This window comes from Hyperolius riggenbachi, chromosome 3 (genome assembly GCF_040937935.1).
Source record: "Hyperolius riggenbachi isolate aHypRig1 chromosome 3, aHypRig1.pri, whole genome shotgun sequence".
In the NCBI taxonomy this organism is placed as follows: domain Eukaryota; kingdom Metazoa; phylum Chordata; class Amphibia; order Anura; family Hyperoliidae; genus Hyperolius; species Hyperolius riggenbachi.
In genome coordinates this window covers 77,422,327-77,447,158 of record NC_090648.1, presented here as the reverse complement: position 1 = coordinate 77,447,158, position 24,832 = coordinate 77,422,327, and the positions used below count along the sequence as shown (strand labels likewise).

General features: G+C 51.5%; 60 non-coding genes across 60 annotated transcripts; 30 read left to right on the top strand and 30 right to left on the bottom strand.

Annotated features, from left to right (window-relative positions):
- Window positions 1-504: 504 nt before the first annotated feature.
- TRNAM-CAU (transfer RNA methionine (anticodon CAU)) lies at window positions 505-577 on the bottom strand. Its single transcript has one exon. It is a non-coding gene; the product is annotated as a tRNA-Met (tRNA).
- A 133-nt stretch (window positions 578-710) lies between these two features.
- Window positions 711-782, top strand: TRNAE-UUC (transfer RNA glutamic acid (anticodon UUC)). Its single transcript has one exon. It is a non-coding gene; the product is annotated as a tRNA-Glu (tRNA).
- A 395-nt stretch (window positions 783-1,177) lies between these two features.
- Window positions 1,178-1,250, bottom strand: TRNAI-UAU (transfer RNA isoleucine (anticodon UAU)). Its single transcript has one exon. It is a non-coding gene; the product is annotated as a tRNA-Ile (tRNA).
- A 133-nt stretch (window positions 1,251-1,383) lies between these two features.
- Window positions 1,384-1,455, top strand: TRNAE-UUC (transfer RNA glutamic acid (anticodon UUC)). The gene has a single exon. It is a non-coding gene; the product is annotated as a tRNA-Glu (tRNA).
- A 395-nt stretch (window positions 1,456-1,850) lies between these two features.
- Window positions 1,851-1,923, bottom strand: TRNAM-CAU (transfer RNA methionine (anticodon CAU)). The gene has a single exon. It is a non-coding gene; the product is annotated as a tRNA-Met (tRNA).
- Window positions 1,924-2,057: 134 nt separating this feature from the next.
- Window positions 2,058-2,129, top strand: TRNAE-UUC (transfer RNA glutamic acid (anticodon UUC)). Its single transcript has one exon. It is a non-coding gene; the product is annotated as a tRNA-Glu (tRNA).
- Window positions 2,130-3,836: 1,707 nt separating this feature from the next.
- On the bottom strand, window positions 3,837-3,909 carry TRNAM-CAU (transfer RNA methionine (anticodon CAU)). Its single transcript has one exon. It is a non-coding gene; the product is annotated as a tRNA-Met (tRNA).
- Window positions 3,910-4,043: 134 nt separating this feature from the next.
- TRNAE-UUC (transfer RNA glutamic acid (anticodon UUC)) lies at window positions 4,044-4,115 on the top strand. The gene has a single exon. It is a non-coding gene; the product is annotated as a tRNA-Glu (tRNA).
- A 395-nt stretch (window positions 4,116-4,510) lies between these two features.
- Window positions 4,511-4,583, bottom strand: TRNAM-CAU (transfer RNA methionine (anticodon CAU)). Its single transcript has one exon. It is a non-coding gene; the product is annotated as a tRNA-Met (tRNA).
- A 134-nt stretch (window positions 4,584-4,717) lies between these two features.
- Window positions 4,718-4,789, top strand: TRNAE-UUC (transfer RNA glutamic acid (anticodon UUC)). The gene has a single exon. It is a non-coding gene; the product is annotated as a tRNA-Glu (tRNA).
- A 395-nt stretch (window positions 4,790-5,184) lies between these two features.
- On the bottom strand, window positions 5,185-5,257 carry TRNAM-CAU (transfer RNA methionine (anticodon CAU)). The gene has a single exon. It is a non-coding gene; the product is annotated as a tRNA-Met (tRNA).
- Window positions 5,258-5,391: 134 nt separating this feature from the next.
- On the top strand, window positions 5,392-5,463 carry TRNAE-UUC (transfer RNA glutamic acid (anticodon UUC)). Its single transcript has one exon. It is a non-coding gene; the product is annotated as a tRNA-Glu (tRNA).
- Window positions 5,464-5,858: 395 nt separating this feature from the next.
- On the bottom strand, window positions 5,859-5,931 carry TRNAM-CAU (transfer RNA methionine (anticodon CAU)). The gene has a single exon. It is a non-coding gene; the product is annotated as a tRNA-Met (tRNA).
- A 1,155-nt stretch (window positions 5,932-7,086) lies between these two features.
- On the bottom strand, window positions 7,087-7,159 carry TRNAM-CAU (transfer RNA methionine (anticodon CAU)). Its single transcript has one exon. It is a non-coding gene; the product is annotated as a tRNA-Met (tRNA).
- A 134-nt stretch (window positions 7,160-7,293) lies between these two features.
- On the top strand, window positions 7,294-7,365 carry TRNAE-UUC (transfer RNA glutamic acid (anticodon UUC)). Its single transcript has one exon. It is a non-coding gene; the product is annotated as a tRNA-Glu (tRNA).
- A 395-nt stretch (window positions 7,366-7,760) lies between these two features.
- TRNAM-CAU (transfer RNA methionine (anticodon CAU)) lies at window positions 7,761-7,833 on the bottom strand. The gene has a single exon. It is a non-coding gene; the product is annotated as a tRNA-Met (tRNA).
- Window positions 7,834-7,967: 134 nt separating this feature from the next.
- Window positions 7,968-8,039, top strand: TRNAE-UUC (transfer RNA glutamic acid (anticodon UUC)). The gene has a single exon. It is a non-coding gene; the product is annotated as a tRNA-Glu (tRNA).
- A 395-nt stretch (window positions 8,040-8,434) lies between these two features.
- On the bottom strand, window positions 8,435-8,507 carry TRNAM-CAU (transfer RNA methionine (anticodon CAU)). The gene has a single exon. It is a non-coding gene; the product is annotated as a tRNA-Met (tRNA).
- Window positions 8,508-8,641: 134 nt separating this feature from the next.
- Window positions 8,642-8,713, top strand: TRNAE-UUC (transfer RNA glutamic acid (anticodon UUC)). Its single transcript has one exon. It is a non-coding gene; the product is annotated as a tRNA-Glu (tRNA).
- A 395-nt stretch (window positions 8,714-9,108) lies between these two features.
- Window positions 9,109-9,181, bottom strand: TRNAM-CAU (transfer RNA methionine (anticodon CAU)). The gene has a single exon. It is a non-coding gene; the product is annotated as a tRNA-Met (tRNA).
- Window positions 9,182-9,314: 133 nt separating this feature from the next.
- On the top strand, window positions 9,315-9,386 carry TRNAE-UUC (transfer RNA glutamic acid (anticodon UUC)). The gene has a single exon. It is a non-coding gene; the product is annotated as a tRNA-Glu (tRNA).
- Window positions 9,387-10,071: 685 nt separating this feature from the next.
- Window positions 10,072-10,143, top strand: TRNAE-UUC (transfer RNA glutamic acid (anticodon UUC)). Its single transcript has one exon. It is a non-coding gene; the product is annotated as a tRNA-Glu (tRNA).
- A 1,051-nt stretch (window positions 10,144-11,194) lies between these two features.
- Window positions 11,195-11,267, bottom strand: TRNAM-CAU (transfer RNA methionine (anticodon CAU)). The gene has a single exon. It is a non-coding gene; the product is annotated as a tRNA-Met (tRNA).
- Window positions 11,268-11,400: 133 nt separating this feature from the next.
- TRNAE-UUC (transfer RNA glutamic acid (anticodon UUC)) lies at window positions 11,401-11,472 on the top strand. Its single transcript has one exon. It is a non-coding gene; the product is annotated as a tRNA-Glu (tRNA).
- A 395-nt stretch (window positions 11,473-11,867) lies between these two features.
- Window positions 11,868-11,940, bottom strand: TRNAM-CAU (transfer RNA methionine (anticodon CAU)). Its single transcript has one exon. It is a non-coding gene; the product is annotated as a tRNA-Met (tRNA).
- Window positions 11,941-12,073: 133 nt separating this feature from the next.
- On the top strand, window positions 12,074-12,145 carry TRNAE-UUC (transfer RNA glutamic acid (anticodon UUC)). The gene has a single exon. It is a non-coding gene; the product is annotated as a tRNA-Glu (tRNA).
- A 395-nt stretch (window positions 12,146-12,540) lies between these two features.
- Window positions 12,541-12,613, bottom strand: TRNAM-CAU (transfer RNA methionine (anticodon CAU)). The gene has a single exon. It is a non-coding gene; the product is annotated as a tRNA-Met (tRNA).
- A 133-nt stretch (window positions 12,614-12,746) lies between these two features.
- Window positions 12,747-12,818, top strand: TRNAE-UUC (transfer RNA glutamic acid (anticodon UUC)). Its single transcript has one exon. It is a non-coding gene; the product is annotated as a tRNA-Glu (tRNA).
- A 395-nt stretch (window positions 12,819-13,213) lies between these two features.
- On the bottom strand, window positions 13,214-13,286 carry TRNAM-CAU (transfer RNA methionine (anticodon CAU)). The gene has a single exon. It is a non-coding gene; the product is annotated as a tRNA-Met (tRNA).
- A 133-nt stretch (window positions 13,287-13,419) lies between these two features.
- Window positions 13,420-13,491, top strand: TRNAE-UUC (transfer RNA glutamic acid (anticodon UUC)). The gene has a single exon. It is a non-coding gene; the product is annotated as a tRNA-Glu (tRNA).
- A 395-nt stretch (window positions 13,492-13,886) lies between these two features.
- TRNAM-CAU (transfer RNA methionine (anticodon CAU)) lies at window positions 13,887-13,959 on the bottom strand. Its single transcript has one exon. It is a non-coding gene; the product is annotated as a tRNA-Met (tRNA).
- A 133-nt stretch (window positions 13,960-14,092) lies between these two features.
- Window positions 14,093-14,164, top strand: TRNAE-UUC (transfer RNA glutamic acid (anticodon UUC)). The gene has a single exon. It is a non-coding gene; the product is annotated as a tRNA-Glu (tRNA).
- Window positions 14,165-14,559: 395 nt separating this feature from the next.
- TRNAM-CAU (transfer RNA methionine (anticodon CAU)) lies at window positions 14,560-14,632 on the bottom strand. The gene has a single exon. It is a non-coding gene; the product is annotated as a tRNA-Met (tRNA).
- A 133-nt stretch (window positions 14,633-14,765) lies between these two features.
- TRNAE-UUC (transfer RNA glutamic acid (anticodon UUC)) lies at window positions 14,766-14,837 on the top strand. Its single transcript has one exon. It is a non-coding gene; the product is annotated as a tRNA-Glu (tRNA).
- Window positions 14,838-15,232: 395 nt separating this feature from the next.
- Window positions 15,233-15,305, bottom strand: TRNAM-CAU (transfer RNA methionine (anticodon CAU)). Its single transcript has one exon. It is a non-coding gene; the product is annotated as a tRNA-Met (tRNA).
- Window positions 15,306-15,438: 133 nt separating this feature from the next.
- TRNAE-UUC (transfer RNA glutamic acid (anticodon UUC)) lies at window positions 15,439-15,510 on the top strand. The gene has a single exon. It is a non-coding gene; the product is annotated as a tRNA-Glu (tRNA).
- A 395-nt stretch (window positions 15,511-15,905) lies between these two features.
- TRNAM-CAU (transfer RNA methionine (anticodon CAU)) lies at window positions 15,906-15,978 on the bottom strand. The gene has a single exon. It is a non-coding gene; the product is annotated as a tRNA-Met (tRNA).
- A 133-nt stretch (window positions 15,979-16,111) lies between these two features.
- On the top strand, window positions 16,112-16,183 carry TRNAE-UUC (transfer RNA glutamic acid (anticodon UUC)). The gene has a single exon. It is a non-coding gene; the product is annotated as a tRNA-Glu (tRNA).
- A 395-nt stretch (window positions 16,184-16,578) lies between these two features.
- TRNAM-CAU (transfer RNA methionine (anticodon CAU)) lies at window positions 16,579-16,651 on the bottom strand. Its single transcript has one exon. It is a non-coding gene; the product is annotated as a tRNA-Met (tRNA).
- A 133-nt stretch (window positions 16,652-16,784) lies between these two features.
- On the top strand, window positions 16,785-16,856 carry TRNAE-UUC (transfer RNA glutamic acid (anticodon UUC)). Its single transcript has one exon. It is a non-coding gene; the product is annotated as a tRNA-Glu (tRNA).
- A 395-nt stretch (window positions 16,857-17,251) lies between these two features.
- On the bottom strand, window positions 17,252-17,324 carry TRNAM-CAU (transfer RNA methionine (anticodon CAU)). The gene has a single exon. It is a non-coding gene; the product is annotated as a tRNA-Met (tRNA).
- A 133-nt stretch (window positions 17,325-17,457) lies between these two features.
- On the top strand, window positions 17,458-17,529 carry TRNAE-UUC (transfer RNA glutamic acid (anticodon UUC)). The gene has a single exon. It is a non-coding gene; the product is annotated as a tRNA-Glu (tRNA).
- Window positions 17,530-17,924: 395 nt separating this feature from the next.
- Window positions 17,925-17,997, bottom strand: TRNAM-CAU (transfer RNA methionine (anticodon CAU)). The gene has a single exon. It is a non-coding gene; the product is annotated as a tRNA-Met (tRNA).
- A 133-nt stretch (window positions 17,998-18,130) lies between these two features.
- TRNAE-UUC (transfer RNA glutamic acid (anticodon UUC)) lies at window positions 18,131-18,202 on the top strand. The gene has a single exon. It is a non-coding gene; the product is annotated as a tRNA-Glu (tRNA).
- Window positions 18,203-18,597: 395 nt separating this feature from the next.
- On the bottom strand, window positions 18,598-18,670 carry TRNAM-CAU (transfer RNA methionine (anticodon CAU)). The gene has a single exon. It is a non-coding gene; the product is annotated as a tRNA-Met (tRNA).
- Window positions 18,671-18,803: 133 nt separating this feature from the next.
- On the top strand, window positions 18,804-18,875 carry TRNAE-UUC (transfer RNA glutamic acid (anticodon UUC)). The gene has a single exon. It is a non-coding gene; the product is annotated as a tRNA-Glu (tRNA).
- A 395-nt stretch (window positions 18,876-19,270) lies between these two features.
- TRNAM-CAU (transfer RNA methionine (anticodon CAU)) lies at window positions 19,271-19,343 on the bottom strand. Its single transcript has one exon. It is a non-coding gene; the product is annotated as a tRNA-Met (tRNA).
- A 133-nt stretch (window positions 19,344-19,476) lies between these two features.
- TRNAE-UUC (transfer RNA glutamic acid (anticodon UUC)) lies at window positions 19,477-19,548 on the top strand. Its single transcript has one exon. It is a non-coding gene; the product is annotated as a tRNA-Glu (tRNA).
- Window positions 19,549-19,943: 395 nt separating this feature from the next.
- TRNAM-CAU (transfer RNA methionine (anticodon CAU)) lies at window positions 19,944-20,016 on the bottom strand. Its single transcript has one exon. It is a non-coding gene; the product is annotated as a tRNA-Met (tRNA).
- Window positions 20,017-20,149: 133 nt separating this feature from the next.
- On the top strand, window positions 20,150-20,221 carry TRNAE-UUC (transfer RNA glutamic acid (anticodon UUC)). The gene has a single exon. It is a non-coding gene; the product is annotated as a tRNA-Glu (tRNA).
- A 781-nt stretch (window positions 20,222-21,002) lies between these two features.
- TRNAE-UUC (transfer RNA glutamic acid (anticodon UUC)) lies at window positions 21,003-21,074 on the bottom strand. The gene has a single exon. It is a non-coding gene; the product is annotated as a tRNA-Glu (tRNA).
- Window positions 21,075-21,209: 135 nt separating this feature from the next.
- Window positions 21,210-21,282, top strand: TRNAM-CAU (transfer RNA methionine (anticodon CAU)). The gene has a single exon. It is a non-coding gene; the product is annotated as a tRNA-Met (tRNA).
- A 395-nt stretch (window positions 21,283-21,677) lies between these two features.
- Window positions 21,678-21,749, bottom strand: TRNAE-UUC (transfer RNA glutamic acid (anticodon UUC)). The gene has a single exon. It is a non-coding gene; the product is annotated as a tRNA-Glu (tRNA).
- A 134-nt stretch (window positions 21,750-21,883) lies between these two features.
- On the top strand, window positions 21,884-21,956 carry TRNAM-CAU (transfer RNA methionine (anticodon CAU)). The gene has a single exon. It is a non-coding gene; the product is annotated as a tRNA-Met (tRNA).
- Window positions 21,957-22,351: 395 nt separating this feature from the next.
- TRNAE-UUC (transfer RNA glutamic acid (anticodon UUC)) lies at window positions 22,352-22,423 on the bottom strand. Its single transcript has one exon. It is a non-coding gene; the product is annotated as a tRNA-Glu (tRNA).
- Window positions 22,424-22,557: 134 nt separating this feature from the next.
- Window positions 22,558-22,630, top strand: TRNAM-CAU (transfer RNA methionine (anticodon CAU)). Its single transcript has one exon. It is a non-coding gene; the product is annotated as a tRNA-Met (tRNA).
- Window positions 22,631-23,681: 1,051 nt separating this feature from the next.
- TRNAE-UUC (transfer RNA glutamic acid (anticodon UUC)) lies at window positions 23,682-23,753 on the bottom strand. The gene has a single exon. It is a non-coding gene; the product is annotated as a tRNA-Glu (tRNA).
- A 133-nt stretch (window positions 23,754-23,886) lies between these two features.
- TRNAM-CAU (transfer RNA methionine (anticodon CAU)) lies at window positions 23,887-23,959 on the top strand. The gene has a single exon. It is a non-coding gene; the product is annotated as a tRNA-Met (tRNA).
- A 395-nt stretch (window positions 23,960-24,354) lies between these two features.
- TRNAE-UUC (transfer RNA glutamic acid (anticodon UUC)) lies at window positions 24,355-24,426 on the bottom strand. Its single transcript has one exon. It is a non-coding gene; the product is annotated as a tRNA-Glu (tRNA).
- Window positions 24,427-24,559: 133 nt separating this feature from the next.
- TRNAM-CAU (transfer RNA methionine (anticodon CAU)) lies at window positions 24,560-24,632 on the top strand. Its single transcript has one exon. It is a non-coding gene; the product is annotated as a tRNA-Met (tRNA).
- The last annotated feature ends 200 nt before the right edge of the window (window positions 24,633-24,832 follow it).

The window sequence follows — 24,832 nt, the reverse complement described above, 5'->3', positions numbered from 1 at the left end:
TTTTTCCCCCAGATGCATTCAGCTCTTACCGAACGCCTCCCATATGGTCAAGCGGTCAGAATTCCTGGTTTTCACCCAAGCGGCCCGGGTTCGACTCCCGGTATGGGAACGTCCTGCCTTTTGGCTAAGGTGCGCTCATCAGAATCAAGCTTCCCAGGTGAGCGTACCGGAGCCCAACAAAAGCCTTCTCCTTGGGGGCCTATTAGTGCAGGGGAAGAACGGCTGTTGGCCAGAAAAAGGTCCTCCCTCTGTAATACTGGCTGTTTTCTCTTCGCCCCATCTACAAAAGTTCTCGGCGGGTGACAAGAAAGGCAATGTCCAAAGTCAGATTTTCAGTTGCTCCAAGCCCCTTTTGCAACTCTGCTGCTGATAGCGCTGATGTCCAGACTCTACTCTCAGTGGTATCTCAGTGGGTGGGAAAGTGATCAAAAGTCTCCGCGATAGGCTTGTACGCTTATAGGGTGGACTTGCCCTAACCAAAAGGCTGTCCAAGCATGAGGACAGTGCCCCGTGTGAGGATTGAACTCACGACCTTCAGATTATGAGACTGACACGCTACCTACTGCGCTAACGAGGCAGTGCTTTTGCCACTGTGCCGCACACGCGCCAGGTAAGTTGGCTCATGGTTTGCTGTCTAGACAGAGCTGATGCCCCCCTCTGGCTCTCGAGCTCCTTTTTCCCCCAGATGCATTCAGCTCTTACCGAACGCCTCCCATATGGTCTAGCGGTCAGGATTCCTGGTTTTCACCCAGGCGGCCCGGGTTCGACTCCCGGTACGGGAACGTCCTGCCTTTTGGCTAAGGTGCGCTCATCAGAATCAAGCTTCCCAGGTGAGCGTACCGGAGCCCAACAAAAGCCTTCTCCTTGGGGGCCTATTAGTGCAGGGGAAGAACGGCTGTTGGCCAGAAAAAGGTCCTCCCTCTGTAATACTGGCTGTTTTCTCTTCGCCCCATCTACAAAAGTTCTCGGCGGGTGACAAGAAAGGCAATGTCCAAAGTCAGATTTTCAGTTGCTCCAAGCCCCTTTTGCAACTCTGCTGCTGATAGCGCTGATGTCCAGACTCTACTCTCAGTGGTATCTCAGTGGGTGGGAAAGTGATCAAAAGTCTCCGCGATAGGCTTGTACGCTTATAGGGTGGACTTGCCCTAACCAAAAGGCTGTCCAAGCATGAGGACAGTGCCCCGTGTGAGGATTGAACTCACGACCTTCAGATTATAAGACTGACGCGCTACCTACTGCGCTAACGACGCAGTGCTTTTGCCACTGTGCCGCACATGCGCCAGGTAAGTTGGCTCATGGTTTGCTGTCTAGACAGAGCTGATGCCCCCCTCTGGCTCTCGAGCTCCTTTTTCCCCCAGATGCATTCACCTCTTACCCAACGCCTCCCATATGGTCTAGCGGTCAGGATTCCTGGTTTTCACCCAGGTGGCCCGGGTTCGACTCCCGGTACGGGAATGTCCTGCCTTTTGGCTAAGGTGCGCTCATCAGAATCAAGCTTCCCAGGTGAGCGTACCGGAGCCCAACAAAAGCCTTCTCCTTGGGGGCCTATTAGTGCAGGGGAAGAACGGCTGTTGGCCAGAAAAAGGTCCTCTCTCTGTAATACTGGCTGTTTTCTCTTCGCCCCATCTACAAAAGTTCTCGGCGGGTGACAAGAAAGGCAATGTCCAAAGTCAGATTTTCAGTTGCTCCAAGCCCCTTTTGCAACTCTGCTGCTGATAGCGCTGATGTCCAGACTCTACTCTCAGTGGTATCTCAGTGGGTGGGAAAGTGATCAAAAGTCTCCGCGATAGGCTTGTACGCTTATAGGGTGGACTTACCCTAACCAAAAGGCTGTCCAAGCATGAGGACAGTGCCCCGTGTGAGGATTGAACTCACGACCTTCAGATTATGAGACTGACACGCTACCTACTGCGCTAACGAGGCAGTGCTTTTGCCACTGTGCCGCACACGCGCCAGGTAAGTTGGCTCATGGTTTGCTGTCTAGACAGAGCTGATGCCCCCCCTCTGGCTCTCGAGCTCCTTTTTCCCCCAGATGCATTCAGCTCTTACCGAACGCCTCCCATATGGTCTAGCGGTCAGGATTCCTGGTTTTCACCCAGGCGGCCCGGGTTCGACTCCCGGTATGGGAACGTCCTGCCTTTTGGCTAAGGTGCGCTCATCAGAATTAGGGATGCTCATTCGGATTCCACGGAAATGCAATTTCCGAAATTCCGATCGGAAATTGCATTTCCGCATCGGAATGCGGAAATCGTTAATGCAAGTGCGTTAGGCGGATTTCCGCCGGAAATCGCGGAAATTCCGCCCGACTTTAACATTGATTTTCTCAAAAACTATGAAGTCTTTTTGAAAACTTTTTTTTTGCATCTTGTTCAGGAGATTCTGCTTAATAAACCCTGAAAATTTGGTGTTTCTAGGACTTACGGGGGCTTTGCTATTAACCGCTAAAATCGGTGGATTTTTACTGTAATGTAAAATGCAGAAAATCCGCATCTGCCTATTTTCTGCATTTACATTACAGTAAAAATACGCCGACTTTAGCGGTTAATAGCAAAGCCCCCGTAAGTCCTAGAAACACCAAATTTTCAGGGTTTATTAAGCAGAATCTCCTGAACAGGATGCAAAAAAAAGTTTTCAAAAAGACCTTATAGTTTTTGAGAAAATTGATGTTAAAGTCGGGCGGAATTTCCGCGATTTCCGGCGGAAATTCCGCATTGGAATGCGGAAATTGGTAGCGGAAAGCGGAATCGGTATTTGGCAATGGCGGAATGCGGATTTACCGCGGAATCGGAAATTGGCATTTCCGACCATCCCTAATCAGAATTAGGGATGCTCATTCGGATTCCACGGAAATGCAATTTCCGAAATTCCGATCGGAAATTGCATTTCCGCATCGGAATGCGGAAATCGTTAATGCAAGTGCGTTAGGCGGATTTCCGCCGGAAATCGCGGAAATTCCGCCCGACTTTAACATTGATTTTCTCAAAAACTATGAAGTCTTTTTGAAAACTTTTTTTTTGCATCTTGTTCAGGAGATTCTGCTTAATAAACCCTGAAAATTTGGTGTTTCTAGGACTTACGGGGGCTTTGCTATTAACCGCTAAAGTCGGTGGATTTTTACTGTAATGTAAAATGCAGAAAATCCGCATCTGCCTATTTTCTGCATTTACATTACAGTAAAAATCCGCCGACTTTAGCGGTTAATAGCAAAGCCCCCGTAAGTCCTAGAAACACCAAATTTTCAGGGTTTATTAAGCAGAATCTCCTGAACAGGATGCAAAAAAAAGTTTTCAAAAAGACCTTATAGTTTTTGAGAAAATTGATGTTAAAGTCGGGCGGAATTTCCGCGATTTCCGGCGGAAATTCTGCATTGGAATGCGGAAATTGGTAGCGGAAAGCGGAATCGGTATTTGGCAATGGCGGAATGCGGATTTACCGCGGAATCGGAAATTGGCATTTCCGACCATCCCTAATCAGAATCAAGCTTCCCAGGTGAGCGTACCGGAGCCCAACAAAAGCCTTCTCCTTGGGGGCCTATTAGTGCAGGGGAAGAACGGCTGTTGGCCAGAAAAAGGTCCTCTCTCTGTAATACTGGCTGTTTTCTCTTCGCCCCATCTACAAAAGTTCTCGGCGGGTGACAAGAAAGGCAATGTCCAAAGTCAGATTTTCAGTTGCTCCAAGCCCCTTTTGCAACTCTGCTGCTGATAGCGCTGATGTCCAGACTCTACTCTCAGTGGTATCTCAGTGGGTGGGAAAGTGATCAAAAGTCTCCGCGATAGGCTTGTACGCTTATAGGGTGGACTTGCCCTAACCAAAAGGCTGTCCAAGCATGAGGACAGTGCCCCGTGTGAGGATTGAACTCACGACCTTCAGATTATGAGACTGACGCGCTACCTACTGCGCTAACGAGGCAGTGCTTTTGCCACTGTGCCGCACACGCGCCAGGTAAGTTGGCTCATGGTTTGCTGTCTAGACAGAGCTGATGCCCCCCCTCTGGCTCTCGAGCTCCTTTTTCCCCCAGATGCATTCAGCTCTTACCGAACGCCTCCCATATGGTCAAGCGGTCAGGATTCCTGGTTTTCACCCAGGCGGCCCGGGTTCGACTCCCGGTATGGGAACGTCCTGCCTTTTGGCTAAGGTGCGCTCATCAGAATCAAGCTTCCCAGGTGAGCGTACCGGAGCCCAACAAAAGCCTTCTCCTTGGGGGCCTATTAGTGCAGGGGAAGAACGGCTGTTGGCCAGAAAAAGGTCCTCCCTCTGTAATACTGGCTGTTTTCTCTTCGCCCCATCTACAAAAGTTCTCGGCGGGTGACAAGAAAGGCAATGTCCAAAGTCAGATTTTCAGTTGCTCCAAGCCCCTTTTGCAACTCTGCTGCTGATAGCGCTGATGTCCAGACTCTACTCTCAGTGGTATCTCAGTGGGTGGGAAAGTGATCAAAAGTCTCCGCGATAGGCTTGTACGCTTATAGGGTGGACTTGCCCTAACCAAAAGGCTGTCCAAGCATGAGGACAGTGCCCCGTGTGAGGATTGAACTCACGACCTTCAGATTATGAGACTGACGCGCTACCTACTGCGCTAACGAGGCAGTGCTTTTGCCACTGTGCCGCACACGCGCCAGGTAAGTTGGCTCATGGTTTGCTGTCTAGACAGAGCTGATGCCCCCCCTCTGGCTCTCGAGCTCCTTTTTCCCCCAGATGCATTCAGCTCTTACTGAACGCCTCCCATATGGTCAAGCGGTCAGGATTCCTGGTTTTCACCCAGGCGGCCCGGGTTTGACTCCCGGTATGGGAACGTCCTGCCTTTTGGCTAAGGTGCGCTCATCAGAATCAAGCTTCCCAGGTGAGCGTACCGGAGCCCAACAAAAGCCTTCTCCTTGGGGGCCTATTAGTGCAGGGGAAGAACGGCTGTTGGCCAGAAAAAGGTCCTCCCTCTGTAATACTGGCTGTTTTCTCTTCGCCCCATCTACAAAAGTTCTCGGCGGGTGACAAGAAAGGCAATGTCCAAAGTCAGATTTTCAGTTGCTCCAAGCCCCTTTTGCAACTCTGCTGCTGATAGCGCTGATGTCCAGACTCTACTCTCAGTGGTATCTCAGTGGGTGGGAAAGTGATCAAAAGTCTCCGCGATAGGCTTGTACGCTTATAGGGTGGACTTGCCCTAACCAAAAGGCTGTCCAAGCATGAGGACAGTGCCCCGTGTGAGGATTGAACTCACGACCTTCAGATTATGAGACTGACGCGCTACCTACTGCGCTAATGAGGCAGTGCTTTTGCCACTGTGCCGCACACGCGCCAGGTAAGTTGGCTCATGGTTTGCTGTCTAGACAGAGCTGATGCCCCCCCTCTGGCTCTCGAGCTCCTTTTTCCCCCAGATGCATTCAGCTCTTACCGAACGCCTCCCATATGGTCTAGCGGTCAGGATTCCTGGTTTTCACCCAGGCGGCCCGGGTTCGACTCCCGGTACGGGAACGTCCTGCCTTTTGGCTAAGGTGCGCTCATCAGAATCAAGCTTCCCAGGTGAGCGTACCGGAGCCCAACAAAAGCCTTCTCCTTGGGGGCCTATTAGTGCAGGGGAAGAACGGCTGTTGGCCAGAAAAAGGTCCTCCCTCTGTAATACTGGCTGTTTTCTCTTCGCCCCATCTACAAAAGTTCTCGGCGGGTGACAAGAAAGGCAATGTCCAAAGTCAGATTTTCAGTTGCTCCAAGCCCCTTTTGCAACTCTGCTGCTGATAGCGCTGATGTCCAGACTCTACTCTCAGTGGTATCTCAGTGGGTGGGAAAGTGATCAAAAGTCTCCGCGATAGGCTTGTACGCTTATAGGGTGGACTTGCCCTAACCAAAAGGCTGTCCAAGCATGAGGACAGTGCCCCATGTGAGGATTGAACTCACGACCTTCAGATTATGAGACTGACGCGCTACCTACTGCGCTAACGAGGCAGTGCTTTTGCCACTGTGCCGCACACGCGCCAGGTAAGTTGGCTCATGGTTTGCTGTCTAGACAGAGCTGATGCCCCCCTCTGGCTCTCGAGCTCCTTTTTCCCCCAGATGCATTCAGCTCTTACCGAACGCCTCCCATATAGGGATGCTCATTCGGATTCCACGGAAATGCAATTTCCGAAATTCCGATCGGAAATTGCATTTCCGCATCGGAATGCGGAAATCGTTAATGCAAGTGCGTTAGGCGGATTTCCGCCGGAAATCGCGGAAATTCCGCCCGACTTTAACATTGATTTTCTCAAAAACTATGAAGTCTTTTTGAAAACTTTTTTTTTGCATCTTGTTCAGGAGATTCTGCTTAATAAACCCTGAAAATTTGGTGTTTCTAGGACTTACGGGGGCTTTGCTATTAACCGCTAAAGTCGGTGGATTTTTACTGTAATGTAAAATGCAGAAAATCCGCATCTGCCTATTTTCTGCATTTACATTACAGTAAAAATCCGCCGACTTTAGCGGTTAATAGCAAAGCCCCCGTAAGTCCTAGAAACACCAAATTTTCAGGGTTTATTAAGCAGAATCTCCTGAACAGGATGCAAAAAAAAGTTTTCAAAAAGACCTTATAGTTTTTGAGAAAATTGATGTTAAAGTCGGGCGGAATTTCCGCGATTTCCGGCGGAAATTCTGCATTGGAATGCGGAAATTGGTAGCGGAAAGCGGAATCGGTATTTGGCAATGGCGGAATGCGGATTTACCGCGGAATCGGAAATTGGCATTTCCGACCATCCCTAATCAGAATCAAGCTTCCCAGGTGAGCGTACCGGAGCCCAACAAAAGCCTTCTCCTTGGGGGCCTATTAGTGCAGGGGAAGAACGGCTGTTGGCCAGAAAAAGGTCCTCTCTCTGTAATACTGGCTGTTTTCTCTTCGCCCCATCTACAAAAGTTCTCGGCGGGTGACAAGAAAGGCAATGTCCAAAGTCAGATTTTCAGTTGCTCCAAGCCCCTTTTGCAACTCTGCTGCTGATAGCGCTGATGTCCAGACTCTACTCTCAGTGGTATCTCAGTGGGTGGGAAAGTGATCAAAAGTCTCCGCGATAGGCTTGTACGCTTATAGGGTGGACTTGCCCTAACCAAAAGGCTGTCCAAGCATGAGGACAGTGCCCCGTGTGAGGATTGAACTCACGACCTTCAGATTATGAGACTGACGCGCTACCTACTGCGCTAACGAGGCAGTGCTTTTGCCACTGTGCCGCACACGCGCCAGGTAAGTTGGCTCATGGTTTGCTGTCTAGACAGAGCTGATGCCCCCCCTCTGGCTCTCGAGCTCCTTTTTCCCCCAGATGCATTCAGCTCTTACCGAACGCCTCCCATATGGTCAAGCGGTCAGGATTCCTGGTTTTCACCCAGGCGGCCCGGGTTCGACTCCCGGTATGGGAACGTCCTGCCTTTTGGCTAAGGTGCGCTCATCAGAATCAAGCTTCCCAGGTGAGCGTACCGGAGCCCAACAAAAGCCTTCTCCTTGGGGGCCTATTAGTGCAGGGGAAGAACGGCTGTTGGCCAGAAAAAGGTCCTCCCTCTGTAATACTGGCTGTTTTCTCTTCGCCCCATCTACAAAAGTTCTCGGCGGGTGACAAGAAAGGCAATGTCCAAAGTCAGATTTTCAGTTGCTCCAAGCCCCTTTTGCAACTCTGCTGCTGATAGCGCTGATGTCCAGACTCTACTCTCAGTGGTATCTCAGTGGGTGGGAAAGTGATCAAAAGTCTCCGCGATAGGCTTGTACGCTTATAGGGTGGACTTGCCCTAACCAAAAGGCTGTCCAAGCATGAGGACAGTGCCCCGTGTGAGGATTGAACTCACGACCTTCAGATTATGAGACTGACGCGCTACCTACTGCGCTAACGAGGCAGTGCTTTTGCCACTGTGCCGCACACGCGCCAGGTAAGTTGGCTCATGGTTTGCTGTCTAGACAGAGCTGATGCCCCCCCTCTGGCTCTCGAGCTCCTTTTTCCCCCAGATGCATTCAGCTCTTACTGAACGCCTCCCATATGGTCAAGCGGTCAGGATTCCTGGTTTTCACCCAGGCGGCCCGGGTTTGACTCCCGGTATGGGAACGTCCTGCCTTTTGGCTAAGGTGCGCTCATCAGAATCAAGCTTCCCAGGTGAGCGTACCGGAGCCCAACAAAAGCCTTCTCCTTGGGGGCCTATTAGTGCAGGGGAAGAACGGCTGTTGGCCAGAAAAAGGTCCTCCCTCTGTAATACTGGCTGTTTTCTCTTCGCCCCATCTACAAAAGTTCTCGGCGGGTGACAAGAAAGGCAATGTCCAAAGTCAGATTTTCAGTTGCTCCAAGCCCCTTTTGCAACTCTGCTGCTGATAGCGCTGATGTCCAGACTCTACTCTCAGTGGTATCTCAGTGGGTGGGAAAGTGATCAAAAGTCTCCGCGATAGGCTTGTACGCTTATAGGGTGGACTTGCCCTAACCAAAAGGCTGTCCAAGCATGAGGACAGTGCCCCGTGTGAGGATTGAACTCACGACCTTCAGATTATGAGACTGACGCGCTACCTACTGCGCTAATGAGGCAGTGCTTTTGCCACTGTGCCGCACACGCGCCAGGTAAGTTGGCTCATGGTTTGCTGTCTAGACAGAGCTGATGCCCCCCCTCTGGCTCTCGAGCTCCTTTTTCCCCCAGATGCATTCAGCTCTTACCGAACGCCTCCCATATGGTCAAGCGGTCAGGATTCCTGGTTTTCACCCAGGCGGCCCGGGTTCGACTCCCGGTATGGGAACGTCCTGCCTTTTGGCTAAGGTGCGCTCATCAGAATCAAGCTTCCCAGGTGAGCGTACCGGAGCCCAACAAAAGCCTTCTCCTTGGGGGCCTATTAGTGCAGGGGAAGAACGGCTGTTGGCCAGAAAAAGGTCCTCCCTCTGTAATACTGGCTGTTTTCTCTTCGCCCCATCTACAAAAGTTCTCGGCGGGTGACAAGAAAGGCAATGTCCAAAGTCAGATTTTCAGTTGCTCCAAGCCCCTTTTGCAACTCTGCTGCTGATAGCGCTGATGTCCAGACTCTACTCTCAGTGGTATCTCAGTGGGTGGGAAAGTGATCAAAAGTCTCCGCGATAGGCTTGTACGCTTATAGGGTGGACTTGCCCTAACCAAAAGGCTGTCCAAGCATGAGGACAGTGCCCCGTGTGAGGATTGAACTCACGACCTTCAGATTATGAGACTGACGCGCTACCTACTGCGCTAACGAGGCAGTGCTTTTGCCACTGTGCCGCACACGCGCCAGGTAAGTTGGCTCATGGTTTGCTGTCTAGACAGAGCTGATGCCCCCCTCTGGCTCTCGAGCTCCTTTTTCCCCCAGATGCATTCAGCTCTTACCGAACGCCTCCCATATGGTCTAGCGGTCAGGATTCCTGGTTTTCACCCAGGTGGCCCGGGTTCGACTCCCGGTATGGGAACGTCCTGCCTTTTGGCTAAGGTGCGCTCATCAGAATTAGGGATGCTCATTCGGATTCCACGGAAATGCAATTTCCGAAATTCCGATCGGAAATTGCATTTCCGCATCGGAATGCGGAAATCGTTAATGCAAGTGCGTTAGGCGGATTTCCGCCGGAAATCGCGGAAATTCCGCCCGACTTTAACATTGATTTTCTCAAAAACTATGAAGTCTTTTTGAAAACTTTTTTTTTGCATCTTGTTCAGGAGATTCTGCTTAATAAACCCTGAAAATTTGGTGTTTCTAGGACTTACGGGGGCTTTGCTATTAACCGCTAAAGTCGGTGGATTTTTACTGTAATGTAAAATGCAGAAAATCCGCATCTGCCTATTTTCTGCATTTACATTACAGTAAAAATCCGCCGACTTTAGCGGTTAATAGCAAAGCCCCCGTAAGTCCTAGAAACACCAAATTTTCAGGGTTTATTAAGCAGAATCTCCTGAACAGGATGCAAAAAAAAGTTTTCAAAAAGACCTTATAGTTTTTGAGAAAATTGATGTTAAAGTCGGGCGGAATTTCCGCGATTTCCGGCGGAAATTCCGCATTGGAATGCGGAAATTGGTAGCGGAAAGCGGAATCGGTATTTGGCAATGGCGGAATGCGGATTTACCGCGGAATCGGAAATTGGCATTTCCGACCATCCCTACTCCCATATGGTCTAGCGGTCAGGATTCCTGGTTTTCACCCAGGTGGCCCGGGTTCGACTCCCGGTATGGGAACGTCCTGCCTTTTGGCTAAGGTGCGCTCATCAGAATTAGGGATGCTCATTCGGATTCCACGGAAATGCAATTTCCGAAATTCCGATCGGAAATTGCATTTCCGCATCGGAATGCGGAAATCGTTAATGCAAGTGCGTTAGGCGGATTTCCGCCGGAAATCACGGAAATTCCGCCCGACTTTAACATTGATTTTCTCAAAAACTATGAAGTCTTTTTGAAAACTTTTTTTTTGCATCTTGTTCAGGAGATTCTGCTTAATAAACCCTGAAAATTTGGTGTTTCTAGGACTTACGGGGGCTTTGCTATTAACCGCTAAAGTCGGTGGATTTTTACTGTAATGTAAAATGCAGAAAATCCGCATCTGCCTATTTTCTGCATTTACATTACAGTAAAAATACGCCGACTTTAGCGGTTAATAGCAAAGCCCCCGTAAGTCCTAGAAACACCAAATTTTCAGGGTTTATTAAGCAGAATCTCCTGAACAGGATGCAAAAAAAAGTTTTCAAAAAGACCTTATAGTTTTTGAGAAAATTGATGTTAAAGTCGGGCGGAATTTCCGCGATTTCCGGCGGAAATTCCGCATTGGAATGCGGAAATTGGTAGCGGAAAGCGGAATCGGTATTTGGCAATGGCGGAATGCGGATTTACCGCGGAATCGGAAATTGGCATTTCCGACCATCCCTAATCAGAATCAAGCTTCCCAGGTGAGCGTACCGGAGCCCAACAAAAGCCTTCTCCTTGGGGGCCTATTAGTGCAGGGGAAGAACGGCTGTTGGCCAGAAAAAGGTCCTCTCTCTGTAATACTGGCTGTTTTCTCTTTGCCCCATCTACAAAAGTTCTCGGCGGGTGACAAGAAAGGCAATGTCCAAAGTCAGATTTTCAGTTGCTCCAAGCCCCTTTTGCAACTCTGCTGCTGATAGCGCTGATGTCCAGACTCTACTCTCAGTGGTATCTCAGTGGGTGGGAAAGTGATCAAAAGTCTCTGCGATAGGCTTGTACGCTTATAGGGTGGACTTGCCCTAACCAAAAGGCTGTCCAAGCATGAGGACAGTGCCCCGTGTGAGGATTGAACTCACGACCTTCAGATTATGAGACTGACGCGCTACCTACTGCGCTAACGAGGCAGTGCTTTTGCCACTGTGCCGCACACGCGCCAGGTAAGTTGGCTCATGGTTTGCTGTCTAGACAGAGCTGATGCCCCCCTCTGGCTCTCGAGCTCCTTTTTCCCCCAGATGCATTCAGCTCTTACCGAACGCCTCCCATATGGTCAAGCGGTCAGGATTCCTGGTTTTCACCCAGGCGGCCCGGGTTCGACTCCCGGTATGGGAACGTCCTTCCTTTTGGCTAAGGTGCGCTCATCAGAATCAAGCTTCCCAGGTGAGCGTACCGGAGCCCAACAAAAGCCTTCTCCTTGGGGGCCTATTAGTGCAGGGGAAGAACGGCTGTTGGCCAGAAAAAGGTCCTCCCTCTGTAATACTGGCTGTTTTCTCTTCGCCCCATCTACAAAAGTTCTCGGCGGGTGACAAGAAAGGCAATGTCCAAAGTCAGATTTTCAGTTGCTCCAAGCCCCTTTTGCAACTCTGCTGCTGATAGCGCTGATGTCCAGACTCTACTCTCAGTGGTATCTCAGTGGGTGGGAAAGTGATCAAAAGTCTCCGCGATAGGCTTGTACGCTTATAGGGTGGACTTGCCCTAACCAAAAGGCTGTCCAAGCATGAGGACAGTGCCCCGTGTGAGGATTGAACTCACGACCTTCAGATTATGAGACTGATGCGCTACCTACTGCGCTAACGAGGCAGTGCTTTTGCCACTGTGCCGCACACGTGCCAGGTAAGTTGGCTCATGGTTTGCTGTCTAGACAGAGCTGATGCCCCCCTCTGGCTCTCGAGCTCCTTTTTCCCCCAGATGCATTCAGCTCTTACCGAACGCCTCCCATATGGTCTAGCGGTCAGGATTCCTGGTTTTCACCCAGGCGGCCCGGGTTCGACTCCCGGTATGGGAACGTCCTGCCTTTTGGCTAAGGTGCGCTCATCAGAATCAAGCTTCCCAGGTGAGCGTACCGGAGCCCAACAAAAGCCTTCTCCTTGGGGGCCTATTAGTGCAGGGGAAGAACGGCTGTTGGCCAGAAAAAGGTCCTCCCTCTGTAATACTGGCTGTTTTCTCTTCGCCCCATCTACAAAAGTTCTCGGCGGGTGACAAGAAAGGCAATGTCCAAAGTCAGATTTTCAGTTGCTCCAAGCCCCTTTTGCAACTCTGCTGCTGATAGCGCTGATGTCCAGACTCTACTCTCAGTGGTATCTCAGTGGGTGGGAAAGTGATCAAAAGTCTCCGCGATAGGCTTGTACGCTTATAGGGTGGACTTGCCCTAACCAAAAGGCTGTCCAAGCATGAGGACAGTGCCCCGTGTGAGGATTGAACTCACGACCTTCAGATTATGAGACTGACACGCTACCTACTGCGCTAACGAGGCAGTGCTTTTGCCACTGTGCCGCACACGCGCCAGGTAAGTTGGCTCATGGTTTGCTGTCTAGACAGAGCTGATGCCCCCCTCTGGCTCTCGAGCTCCTTTTTCCCCCAGATGCATTCAGCTCTTACCGAACGCCTCCCATATGGTCTAGCGGTCAGGATTCCTGGTTTTCACCCAGGCGGCCCGGGTTCGACTCCCGGTATGGGAACGTCCTGCCTTTTGGCTAAGGTGCGCTCATCAGAATCAAGCTTCCCAGGTGAGCGTACCGGAGCCCAACAAAAGCCTTCTCCTTGGGGGCCTATTAGTGCAGGGGAAGAACGGCTGTTGGCCAGAAAAAGGTCCTCCCTCTGTAATACTGTCTGTTTTCTCTTCGCCCCATCTACAAAAGTTCTCGGCGGGTGACAAGAAAGGCAATGTCCAAAGTCAGATTTTCAGTTGCTCCAAGCCCCTTTTGCAACTCTGCTGCTGATAGCGCTGATGTCCAGACTCTACTCTCAGTGGTATCTCAGTGGGTGGGAAAGTGATCAAAAGTCTCCGCGATAGGCTTGTACGCTTATAGGGTGGACTTGCCCTAACCAAAAGGCTGTCCAAGCATGAGGACAGTGCCCCGTGTGAGGATTGAACTCACGACCTTCAGATTATGAGACTGACGCGCTACCTACTGCGCTAACGAGGCAGTGCTTTTGCCACTGTGCCGCACACGTGCCAGGTAAGTTGGCTCATGGTTTGCTGTCTAGACAGAGCTGATGCCCCCCTCTGGCTCTCGAGCTCCTTTTTCCCCCAGATGCATTCAGCTCTTACCGAACGCCTCCCATATGGTCTAGCGGTCAGGATTCCTGGTTTTCACCCAGGCGGCCCGGGTTCGACTCCCGGTATGGGAATGTCCTGCCTTTTGGCTACGGTGCGCTCATCAGAATCAAGCTTCCCAGGTGAGCGTACCGGAGCCCAACAAAAGCCTTCTCCTTGGGGGCCTATTAGTGCAGGGGAAGAACGGCTGTTGGCCAGAAAAAGGTCCTCTCTCTGTAATACTGGCTGTTTTCTCTTCGCCCCATCTACAAAAGTTCTCGGCGGGTGACAAGAAAGGCAATGTCCAAAGTCAGATTTTCAGTTGCTCCAAGCCCCTTTTGCAACTCTGCTGCTGATAGCGCTGATATCCAGACTCTACTCTCAGTGGTATCTCAGTGGGTGGGAAAGTGATCAAAAGTCTCCGCGATAGGCTTGTACGCTTATAGGGTGGACTTGCCCTAACCAAAAGGCTGTCCAAGCATGAGGACAGTGCCCCGTGTGAGGATTGAACTCACGACCTTCAGATTATGAGACTGACACGCTACCTACTGCGCTAACGAGGCAGTGCTTTTGCCACTGTGCCGCACACGCGCCAGGTAAGTTGGCTCATGGTTTGCTGTCTAGACAGAGCTGATGCCCCCCTCTGGCTCTCGAGCTCCTTTTCCCCCCAGATGCATTCAGCTCTTACCGAACGCCTCCCATATGGTCAAGCGGTCAGGATTCCTGGTTTTCACCCAGGCGGCCCGGGTTCGACTCCCGGTATGGGAACGTCCTGCCTTTTGGCTAAGGTGCGCTCATCAGAATCAAGCTTCCCAGGTGAGCGTACCGGAGCCCAACAAAAGCCTTCTCCTTGGGGGCCTATTAGTGCAGGGGAAGAACGGCTGTTGGCCAGAAAAAGGTCCTCCCTCTGTAATACTGGCTGTTTTCTCTTCGCCCCATCTACAAAAGTTCTCGGCGGGTGACAAGAAAGGCAATGTCCAAAGTCAGATTTTCAGTTGCTCCAAGCCCCTTTTGCAACTCTGCTGCTGATAGCGCTGATGTCCAGACTCTACTCTCAGTGGTATCTCAGTGGGTGGGAAAGTGATCAAAAGTCTCCGCGATAGGCTTGTACGCTTATAGGGTGGACTTGCCCTAACCAAAAGGCTGTCCAAGCATGAGGACAGTGCCCCGTGTGAGGATTGAACTCACGACCTTCAGATTATGAGACTGACGCGCTACCTACTGCGCTAACGAGGCAGTGCTTTTGCCACTGTGCCGCACACGCGCCAGGTAAGTTGGCTCATGGTTTGCTGTCTAGACAGAGCTGATGCCCCCCTCTGGCTCTCGAGCTCCTTTTTCCCCCAGATGCATTCAGCTCTTACCGAACGCCTCCCATATGGTCTAGCGGTCAGGATTCCTGGTTTTCACCCAGGCGGCCCGGGTTCGACTCCCGGTACGGGAACGTCCTGCCTTTTGGCTAAGGTGCGCTCATCAGAATCAAGCTTCCCAGGTGAGCGTACCGGAGCCCAACAAAAGCCTTCTCCTTGGGGGCCTATTAGTGCAGGGGAAGAACGGCTGTTGGCCAGAAAAAGGTCCTCTCTCTGTAATACTGGCTGTTTTCTCTTCGCCCCATCTACAAAAGTTCTCGGCGGGTGACAAGAAAGGCAATGTCCAAAGTCAGATTTTCAGTTGCTCCAAGCCCCTTTTGCAACTCTGCTGCTGATAGCGCTGATATCCAGACTCTACTCTCAGTGGTATCTCAGTGGGTGGGAAAGTGATCAAAAGTCTCCGCGATAGGCTTGTACGCTTATAGGGTGGACTTGCCCTAACCAAAAGGCTGTCCAAGCATGAGGACAGTGCCCCGTGTGAGGATTGAACTCACGACCTTCAGATTATGAGACTGACACGCTACCTACTGCGCTAACGAGGCAGTGCTTTTGCCACTGTGCCGCACACGCGCCAGGTAAGTTGGCTCATGGTTTGCTGTCTAGACAGAGCTGATGCCCCCCTCTGGCTCTCGAGCTCCTTTTCCCCCCAGATGCATTCAGCTCTTACCGAACGCCTCCCATATGGTCAAGCGGTCAGGATTCCTGGTTTTCACCCAGGCGGCCCGGGTTCGACTCCCGGTATGGGAACGTCCTGCCTTTTGGCTAAGGTGCGCTCATCAGAATCAAGCTTCCCAGGTGAGCGTACCGGAGCCCAACAAAAGCCTTCTCCTTGGGGGCCTATTAGTGCAGGGGAAGAACGGCTGTTGGCCAGAAAAAGGTCCTCCCTCTGTAATACTGGCTGTTTTCTCTTCGCCCCATCTACAAAAGTTCTCGGCGGGTGACAAGAAAGGCAATGTCCAAAGTCAGATTTTCAGTTGCTCCAAGCCCCTTTTGCAACTCTGCTGCTGATAGCGCTGATGTCCAGACTCTACTCTCAGTGGTATCTCAGTGGGTGGGAAAGTGATCAAAAGTCTCCGCGATAGGCTTGTACGCTTATAGGGTGGACTTGCCCTAACCAAAAGGCTGTCCAAGCATGAGGACAGTGCCCCGTGTGAGGATTGAACTCACGACCTTCAGATTATGAGACTGACGCGCTACCTACTGCGCTAACGAGGCAGTGCTTTTGCCACTGTGCCGCACACGCGCCAGGTAAGTTGGCTCATGGTTTGCTGTCTAGACAGAGCTGATGCCCCCCTCTGGCTCTCGAGCTCCTTTTTCCCCCAGATGCATTCAGCTCTTACCGAACGCCTCCCATATGGTCTAGCGGTCAGGATTCCTGGTTTTCACCCAGGCGGCCCGGGTTCGACTCCCGGTACGGGAACGTCCTGCCTTTTGGCTAAGGTGCGCTCATCAGAATCAAGCTTCCCAGGTGAGCGTACCGGAGCCCAACAAAAGCCTTCTCCTTGGGGGCCTATTAGTGCAGGGGAAGAACGGCTGTTGGCCAGAAAAAGGTCCTCCCTCTGTAATACTGGCTGTTTTCTCTTCGCCCCATCTACAAAAGTTCTCGGCGGGTGACAAGAAAGGCAATGTTCAAAGTCAGATTTTCAGTTGCTCCAAGCCCCTTTTGCAACTCTGCTGCTGATAGCGCTGATGTCCAGACTCTACTCTCAGTGGTATCTCAGTGGGTGGGAAAGTGATCAAAAGTCTCCGCGATAGGCTTGTACGCTTATAGGGTGGACTTGCCCTAACCAAAAGGCTGTCCAAGCATGAGGACAGTGCCCCGTGTGAGGATTGAACTCACGACCTTCAGATTATGAGACTGACGCGCTACCTACTGCGCTAACGAGGCAGTGCTTTTGCCACTGTGCCGCACACGCGCCAGGTAAGTTGGCTCATGGTTTGCTGTCTAGACAGAGCTGATGCCCCCCTCTGGCTCTCGAGCTCCTTTTTCCCCCAGATGCATTCAGCTCTTACCGAACGCCTCCCATATGGTCTAGCGGTCAGGATTCCTGGTTTTCACCCAGGCGGCCCGGGTTCGACTCCCGGTACGGGAACGTCCTGCCTTTTGGCTAAGGTGCGCTCATCAGAATCAAGCTTCCCAGGTGAGCGTACCGGAGCCCAACAAAAGCCTTCTCCTTGGGGGCCTATTAGTGCAGGGGAAGAACGGCTGTTGGCCAGAAAAAGGTCCTCCCTCTGTAATACTGGCTGTTTTCTCTTCGCCCCATCTACAAAAGTTCTCGGCGGGTGACAAGAAAGGCAATGTCCAAAGTCAGATTTTCAGTTGCTCCAAGCCCCTTTTGCAACTCTGCTGCTGATAGCGCTGATGTCCAGACTCTACTCTCAGTGGTATCTCAGTGGGTGGGAAAGTGATCAAAAGTCTCCGCGATAGGCTTGTACGCTTATAGGGTGGACTTGCCCTAACCAAAAGGCTGTCCAAGCATGAGGACAGTGCCCCGTGTGAGGATTGAACTCACGACCTTCAGATTATGAGACTGACGCGCTACTTACTGCGCTAACGAGGCAGTGCTTTTGCCACTGTGCCGCACACGCGCCAGGTAAGTTGGCTCATGGTTTGCTGTCTAGACAGAGCTGATGCCCCCCTCTGGCTCTCGAGCTCCTTTTTCCCCCAGATGCATTCAGCTCTTACCGAACGCCTCCCATATGGTCAAGCGGTCAGGATTCCTGGTTTTCACCCAGGCGGCCTGGGTTCGACTCCCGGTATGGGAACGTCCTGCCTTTTGGCTAAGGTGCGCTCATCAGAATCAAGCTTCCCAGGTGAGCGTACCGGAGCCCAACAAAAGCCTTCTCCTTGGGGGCCTATTAGTGCAGGGGAAGAACGGCTGTTGGCCAGAAAAAGGTCCTCCCTCTGTAATACTGGCTGTTTTCTCTTCGCCCCATCTACAAAAGTTCTCGGCGGGTGACAAGAAAGGCAATGTCCAAAGTCAGATTTTCAGTTGCTCCAAGCCCCTTTTGCAACTCTGCTGCTGATAGCGCTGATGTCCAGACTCTACTCTCAGTGGTATCTCAGTGGGTGGGAAAGTGATCAAAAGTCTCCGCGATAGGCTTGTACGCTTATAGGGTGGACTTGCCCTAACCAAAAGGCTGTCCAAGCATGAGGACAGTGCCCCGTGTGAGGATTGAACTCACGACCTTCAGATTATGAGACTGACGCGCTACCTACTGCGCTAACGAGGCAGTGCTTTTGCCACTGTGCCGCACACGCGCCAGGTAAGTTGGCTCATGGTTTGCTGTCTAGACAGAGCTGATGCCCCCCTCTGGCTCTCGAGCTCCTTTTTCCCCCAGATGCATTCAGCTCTTACCGAACGCCTCCCATATGGTCTAGCGGTCAGGATTCCTGGTTTTCACCCAGGCGGCCCGGGTTCGACTCCCGGTACGGGAACGTCCTGCCTTTTGGCTAAGGTGCGCTCATCAGAATCAAGCTTCCCAGGTGAGCGTACCGGAGCCCAACAAAAGCCTTCTCCTTGGGGGCCTATTAGTGCAGGGGAAGAACGGCTGTTGGCCAGAAAAAGGTCCTCCCTCTGTAATACTGGCTGTTTTCTCTTCGCCCCATCTACAAAAGTTCTCGGCGGGTGACAAGAAAGGCAATGTCCAAAGTCAGATTTTCAGTTGCTCCAAGCCCCTTTTGCAACTCTGCTGCTGATAGCGCTGATGTCCAGACTCTACTCTCAGTGGTATCTCAGTGGGTGGGAAAGTGATCAAAAGTCTCCGCGATAGGCTTGTACGCTTATAGGGTGGACTTGCCCTAACCAAAAGGCTGTCCAAGCATGAGGACAGTGCCCCGTGTGAGGATTGAACTCACGACCTTCAGATTATGAGACTGACGCGCTACTTACTGCGCTAACGAGGCAGTGCTTTTGCCACTGTGCCGCACACGCGCCAGGTAAGTTGGCTCATGGTTTGCTGTCTAGACAGAGCTGATGCCCCCCTCTGGCTCTCGAGCTCCTTTTTCCCCCAGATGCATTCAGCTCTTACCGAACGCCTCCCATATGGTCAAGCGGTCAGGATTCCTGGTTTTCACCCAGGCGGCCTGGGTTCGACTCCCGGTATGGGAACGTCCTGCCTTTTGGCTAAGGTGCGCTCATCAGAATCAAGCTTCCCAGGTGAGCGTACCGGAGCCCAACAAAAGCCTTCTCCTTGGGGGCCTATTAGTGCAGGGGAAGAACGGCTGTTGGCCAGAAAAAGGTCCTCCCTCTGTAATACTGGCTGTTTTCTCTTCGCCCCATCTACAAAAGTTCTCGGCGGGTGACAAGAAAGGCAATGTCCAAAGTCAGATTTTCAGTTGCTCCAAGCCCCTTTTGCAACTCTGCTGCTGATAGCGCTGATGTCCAGACTCTACTCTCAGTGGTATCTCAGTGGGTGGGAAAGTGATCAAAAGTCTCCGCGATAGGCTTGTACGCTTATAGGGTGGACTTGCCCTAACCAAAAGGCTGTCCAAGCATGAGGACAGTGCCCCGTGTGAGGATTGAACTCACGACCTTCAGATTATGAGACTGACGCGCTACCTACTGCGCTAACGAGGCAGTGCTTTTGCCACTGTGCCGCACACGCGCCAGGTAAGTTGGCTCATGGTTTGCTGTCTAGACAGAGCTGATGCCCCCCTCTGGCTCTCGAGCTCCTTTTTCCCCCAGATGCATTCAGCTCTTACCGAACGCCTCCCATATGGTCTAGCGGTCAGGATTCCTGGTTTTCACCCAGGCGGCCCGGGTTCGACTCCCGGTACGGGAACGTCCTGCCTTTTGGCTAAGGTGCGCTCATCAGAATCAAGCTTCCCAGGTGAGCGTACCGGAGCCCAACAAAAGCCTTCTCCTTGGGGGCCTATTAGTGCAGGGGAAGAACGGCTGTTGGCCAGAAAAAGGTCCTCCCTCTGTAATACTGGCTGTTTTCTCTTCGCCCCATCTACAAAAGTTCTCGGCGGGTGACAAGAAAGGCAATGTCCAAAGTCAGATTTTCAGTTGCTCCAAGCCCCTTTTGCAACTCTGCTGCTGATAGCGCTGATGTCCAGACTCTACTCTCAGTGGTATCTCAGTGGGTGGGAAAGTGATCAAAAGTCTCCGCGATAGGCTTGTACGCTTATAGGGTGGACTTGCCCTAACCAAAAGGCTGTCCAAGCATGAGGACAGTGCCCCGTGTGAGGATTGAACTCACGACCTTCAGATTATGAGACTGACGCGCTACCTACTGCGCTAACGAGGCAGTGCTTTTGCCACTGTGCCGCACACGCGCCAGGTAAGTTGGCTCATGGTTTGCTGTCTAGACAGAGCTGATGCCCCCCTCTGGCTCTCGAGCTCCTTTTTCCCCCAGATGCATTCAGCTCTTACCGAACGCCTCCCATATGGTCTAGCGGTCAGGATTCCTGGTTTTCACCCAGGTGGCCCGGGTTCGACTCCCGGTATGGGAACGTCCTGCCTTTTGGCTAAGGTGCGCTCATCAGAATTAGGGATGCTCATTCGGATTCCACGGAAATGCAATTTCCGAAATTCCGATCGGAAATTGCATTTCCGCATCGGAATGCGGAAATCGTTAATGCAAGTGCGTTAGGCGGATTTCCGCCGGAAATCACGGAAATTCCGCCCGACTTTAACATTGATTTTCTCAAAAACTATGAAGTCTTTTTGAAAACTTTTTTTTTGCATCTTGTTCAGGAGATTCTGCTTAATAAACCCTGAAAATTTGGTGTTTCTAGGACTTACGGGGGCTTTGCTATTAACCGCTAAAGTCGGTGGATTTTTACTGTAATGTAAAATGCAGAAAATCCGCATCTGCCTATTTTCTGCATTTACATTACAGTAAAAATACGCCGACTTTAGCGGTTAATAGCAAAGCCCCCGTAAGTCCTAGAAACACCAAATTTTCAGGGTTTATTAAGCAGAATCTCCTGAACAGGATGCAAAAAAAAGTTTTCAAAAAGACCTTATAGTTTTTGAGAAAATTGATGTTAAAGTCGGGCGGAATTTCCGCGATTTCCGGCGGAAATTCCGCATTGGAATGCGGAAATTGGTAGCGGAAAGCGGAATCGGTATTTGGCAATGGCGGAATGCGGATTTACCGCGGAATCGGAAATTGGCATTTCCGACCATCCCTACTAATAGGCCCCCAAGGAGAAGGCTTTTGTTGGGCTCCGGTACGCTCACCTGGGAAGCTTGATTCTGATGAGCGCACCTTAGCCAAAAGGCAGGACGTTCCCATACCGGGAGTCGAACCCGGGCCGCCTGGGTGAAAACCAGGAATCCTGACCGCTTGACCATATGGGAGGCGTTCGGTAAGGGCTGAATGCATCTGGGGGAAAAAGGAGCTCGAGAGCCAGAGGGGGGGGCATCAGCTCTGTCTAGACAGCAAACCATGAGCCAACTTACCTGGCGCGTGTGCGGCACAGTGGCAAAAGCACTGCCTCGTTAGCGCAGTAGGTAGCGTGTCAGTCTCATAATCTGAAGGTCGTGAGTTCAATCCTCACACGGGGCACTGTCCTCATGCTTGGACAGCCTTTTGGTTAGGGCAAGTCCACCCTATAAGCGTACAAGCCTATCGCGGAGACTTTTGATCACTTTCCCACCCACTGAGATACCACTGAGAGTAGAGTCTGGACATCAGCGCTATCAGCAGCAGAGTTGCAAAAGGGGCTTGGAGCAACTGAAAATCTGACTTTGGACATTGCCTTTCTTGTCACCCGCCGAGAACTTTTGTAGATGGGGCGAAGAGAAAACAGCCAGTATTACAGAGGGAGGACCTTTTTCTGGCCAACAGCCGTTCTTCCCCTGCACTAATAGGCCCCCAAGGAGAAGGCTTTTGTTGGGCTCCGGTACGCTCACCTGGGAAGCTTGATTCTGATGAGCGCACCTTAGCCAAAAGGCAGGACGTTCCCATACCGGGAGTCGAACCCGGGCCGCCTGGGTGAAAACCAGGAATCCTGACCGCTTGACCATATGGGAGGCGTTCGGTAAGAGCTGAATGCATCTGGTGGAAAAAGGAGCTCGAGAGCCAGAGGGGGGGCATCAGCTCTGTCTAGACAGCAAACCATGAGCCAACTTACCTGGCGCGTGTGCGGCACAGTGGCAAAAGCACTGCCTCGTTAGCGCAGTAGGTAGCGCGTCAGTCTCATAATCTGAAGGTCGTGAGTTCAATCCTCACACGGGGCACTGTCCTCATGCTTGGACAGCCTTTTGGTTAGGGCAAGTCCACCCTATAAGCGTACAAGCCTATCGCGGAGACTTTTGATCACTTTCCCACCCACTGAGATACCACTGAGAGTAGAGTCTGGACATCAGCGCTATCAGCAGAAGAGTTGCAAAAGGGGCTTGGAGCAACTGAAAATCTGACTTTGGACATTGCCTTTCTTGTCACCCGCCGAGAACTTTTGTAGATGGGGCGAAGAGAAAACAGCCAGTATTACAGAGGGAGGACCTTTTTCTGGCCAACAGCCGTTCTTCCCCTGCACTAATAGGCCCCCAAGGAGAAGGCTTTTGTTGGGCTCCGGTACGCTCACCTGGGAAGCTTGATTCTGATGAGCGCACCTTAGCCAAAAGGCAGGACGTTCCCATACCGGGAGTCGAACCCGGGCCGCCTGGGTGAAAACCAGGAATCCTGACCGCTTGACCATATGGGAGGCGTTCGGTAAGAGCTGAATGCATCTGGGGGAAAAAGGAGCTCGAGAGCCAGAGGGGGGGCATCAGCTCTGTCTAGACAGCAAACCATGAGCCAACTTACCTGGCGCGTGTGCGGCACAGTGGCAAAAGCACTGCCTCGTTAGCGCAGTAGGTAGCGTGTCAGTCTCATAATCTGAAGGTCGTGAGTTCAATCCTCACACGGGGCACTGTCCTCATGCTTGGACAGCCTTTTGGTTAGGGCAAGTCCACCCTATAAGCGTACAAGCCTATCGCGGAGACTTTTGATCACTTTCCCACCCACTGAGATACCACTGAGAGTAGAGTCTGGACATCAGCGCTATCAGCAGCAGAGTTGCAAAAGGGGCTTGGAGCAACTGAAAATCTGACTTTGGACATTGCCTTTCTTGTCACCCGCCGAGAACTTTTGTAGATGGGGCGAAGAGAAAACAGCCAGTATTACAGAGAGAGGACCTTTTTCTGGCCAACAGCCGTTCTTCCCCTGCACTAATAGGCCCCCAAGGAGAAGGCTTTTGTTGGGCTCCGGTACGCTCACCTGGGAAGCTTGATTCTGATTAGGGATGGTCGGAAATGCCAATTTCCGATTCCGCGGTAAATCCGCATTCCGCCATTGCCAAATACCGATTCCGCTTTCCGCTACCAATTTCCGCATTCCAATGCGGAATTTCCGCCGGAAATCGCGGAAATTCCGCCCGACTTTAACATCAATTTTCTCAAAAACTATAAGGTCTTTTTGAAAACTTTTTTTTGCATCCTGTTCAGGAGATTCTGCTTAATAAACCCTGAAAATTTGGTGTTTCTAGGACTTACGGGGGCTTTGCTATTAACCGCTAAAGTCGGCGTATTTTTACTGTAATGTAAATGCAGAAAATAGGCAGATGCGGATTTTCTGCATTTTACATTACAGTAAAAATCCACCGACTTTAGCGGTTAATAGCAAAGCCCCCGTAAGTCCTAGAAACACCAAATTTTCAGGGTTTATTAAGCAGAATCTCCTGAACAAGATGCAAAAAAAAGTTTTCAAAAAGACTTCATAGTTTTTGAGAAAATCAATGGTAAAGTCGGGCGGAATTTCCGTGATTTCCGGCGGAAATCCGCCTAACGCACTTGCATTAACGATTTCCGCATTCCGATGCGGAAATGCAATTTCCGATCGGAATTTCGGAAATTGCATTTCCGTGGAATCCGAATGAGCATCCCTAATTCTGATGAGCGCACCTTAGCCAAAAGCTAAGGACGTTCCCATACCAGGAGTCGAACCCGGGCCGCCTGGGTGAAAACCAGGAATCCTGACCGCTAGACCATATGGGAGGCGTTCGGTAAGAGCTGAATGCATCTGGGGGAAAAAGGAGCTCGAGAGCCAGAGGCGGGCATCAGCTCTGTCTAGACAGCAAACCATGAGCCAACTTACCTGGCGCGTGTGCGGCACAGTGGCAAAAGCACTGCCTCGTTAGCGCAGTAGGTAGCGCGTCAGTCTCATAATCTGAAGGTCGTGAGTTCAATCCTCACACGGGGCACTGTCCTCATGCTTGGACAGCCTTTTGGTTAGGGCAAGTCCACCCTATACGCGTACAAGCCTATCGCGGAGACTTTTGATCACTTTCCCACCCACTGAGATACCACTGAGAGTAGAGTCTGGACATCAGCGCTATCAGCAGCAGAGTTGCAAAAGGGGCTTGGAGCAACTGAAAATCTGACTTTGGACATTGCCTTTCTTGTCACCCGCCGAGAACTTTTGTAGATGGGGCGAAGAGAAAACAGCCAGTATTACAGAGGGAGGACCTTTTTCTGGCCAACAGCCGTTCTTCCCCTGCACTAATAGGCCCCCAAGGAGAAGGCTTTTGTTGGGCTCCGGTACGCTCACCTGGGAAGCTTGATTCTGATGAGCGCACCTTAGCCAAAAGGCAGGACGTTCCCGTACCGGGAGTCGAACCCGGGCCGCCTGGGTGAAAACCAGGAATCCTGACCGCTAGACCATATGGGAGGCATTCGGTAAGAGCTGAATGCATCTGGGGGAAAAAGGAGCTCGAGAGCCAGAGGGGGGCATCAGCTCTGTCTAGACAGCAAACCATGAGCCAACTTACCTGGCGCGTGTGCGGCACAGTGGCAAAAGCACTGCCTCGTTAGCGCAGTAAGTAGCGCGTCAGTCTCATAATCTGAAGGTCGTGAGTTCAATCCTCACACGGGGCACTGTCCTCATGCTTGGACAGCCTTTTGGTTAGGGCAAGTCCACCCTATAAGCGTACAAGCCTATCGCGGAGACTTTTGATCACTTTCCCACCCACTGAGATACCACTGAGAGTAGAGTCTGGACATCAGCGCTATCAGCAGCAGAGTTGCAAAAGGGGCTTGGAGCAACTGAAAATCTGACTTTGGACATTGCCTTTCTT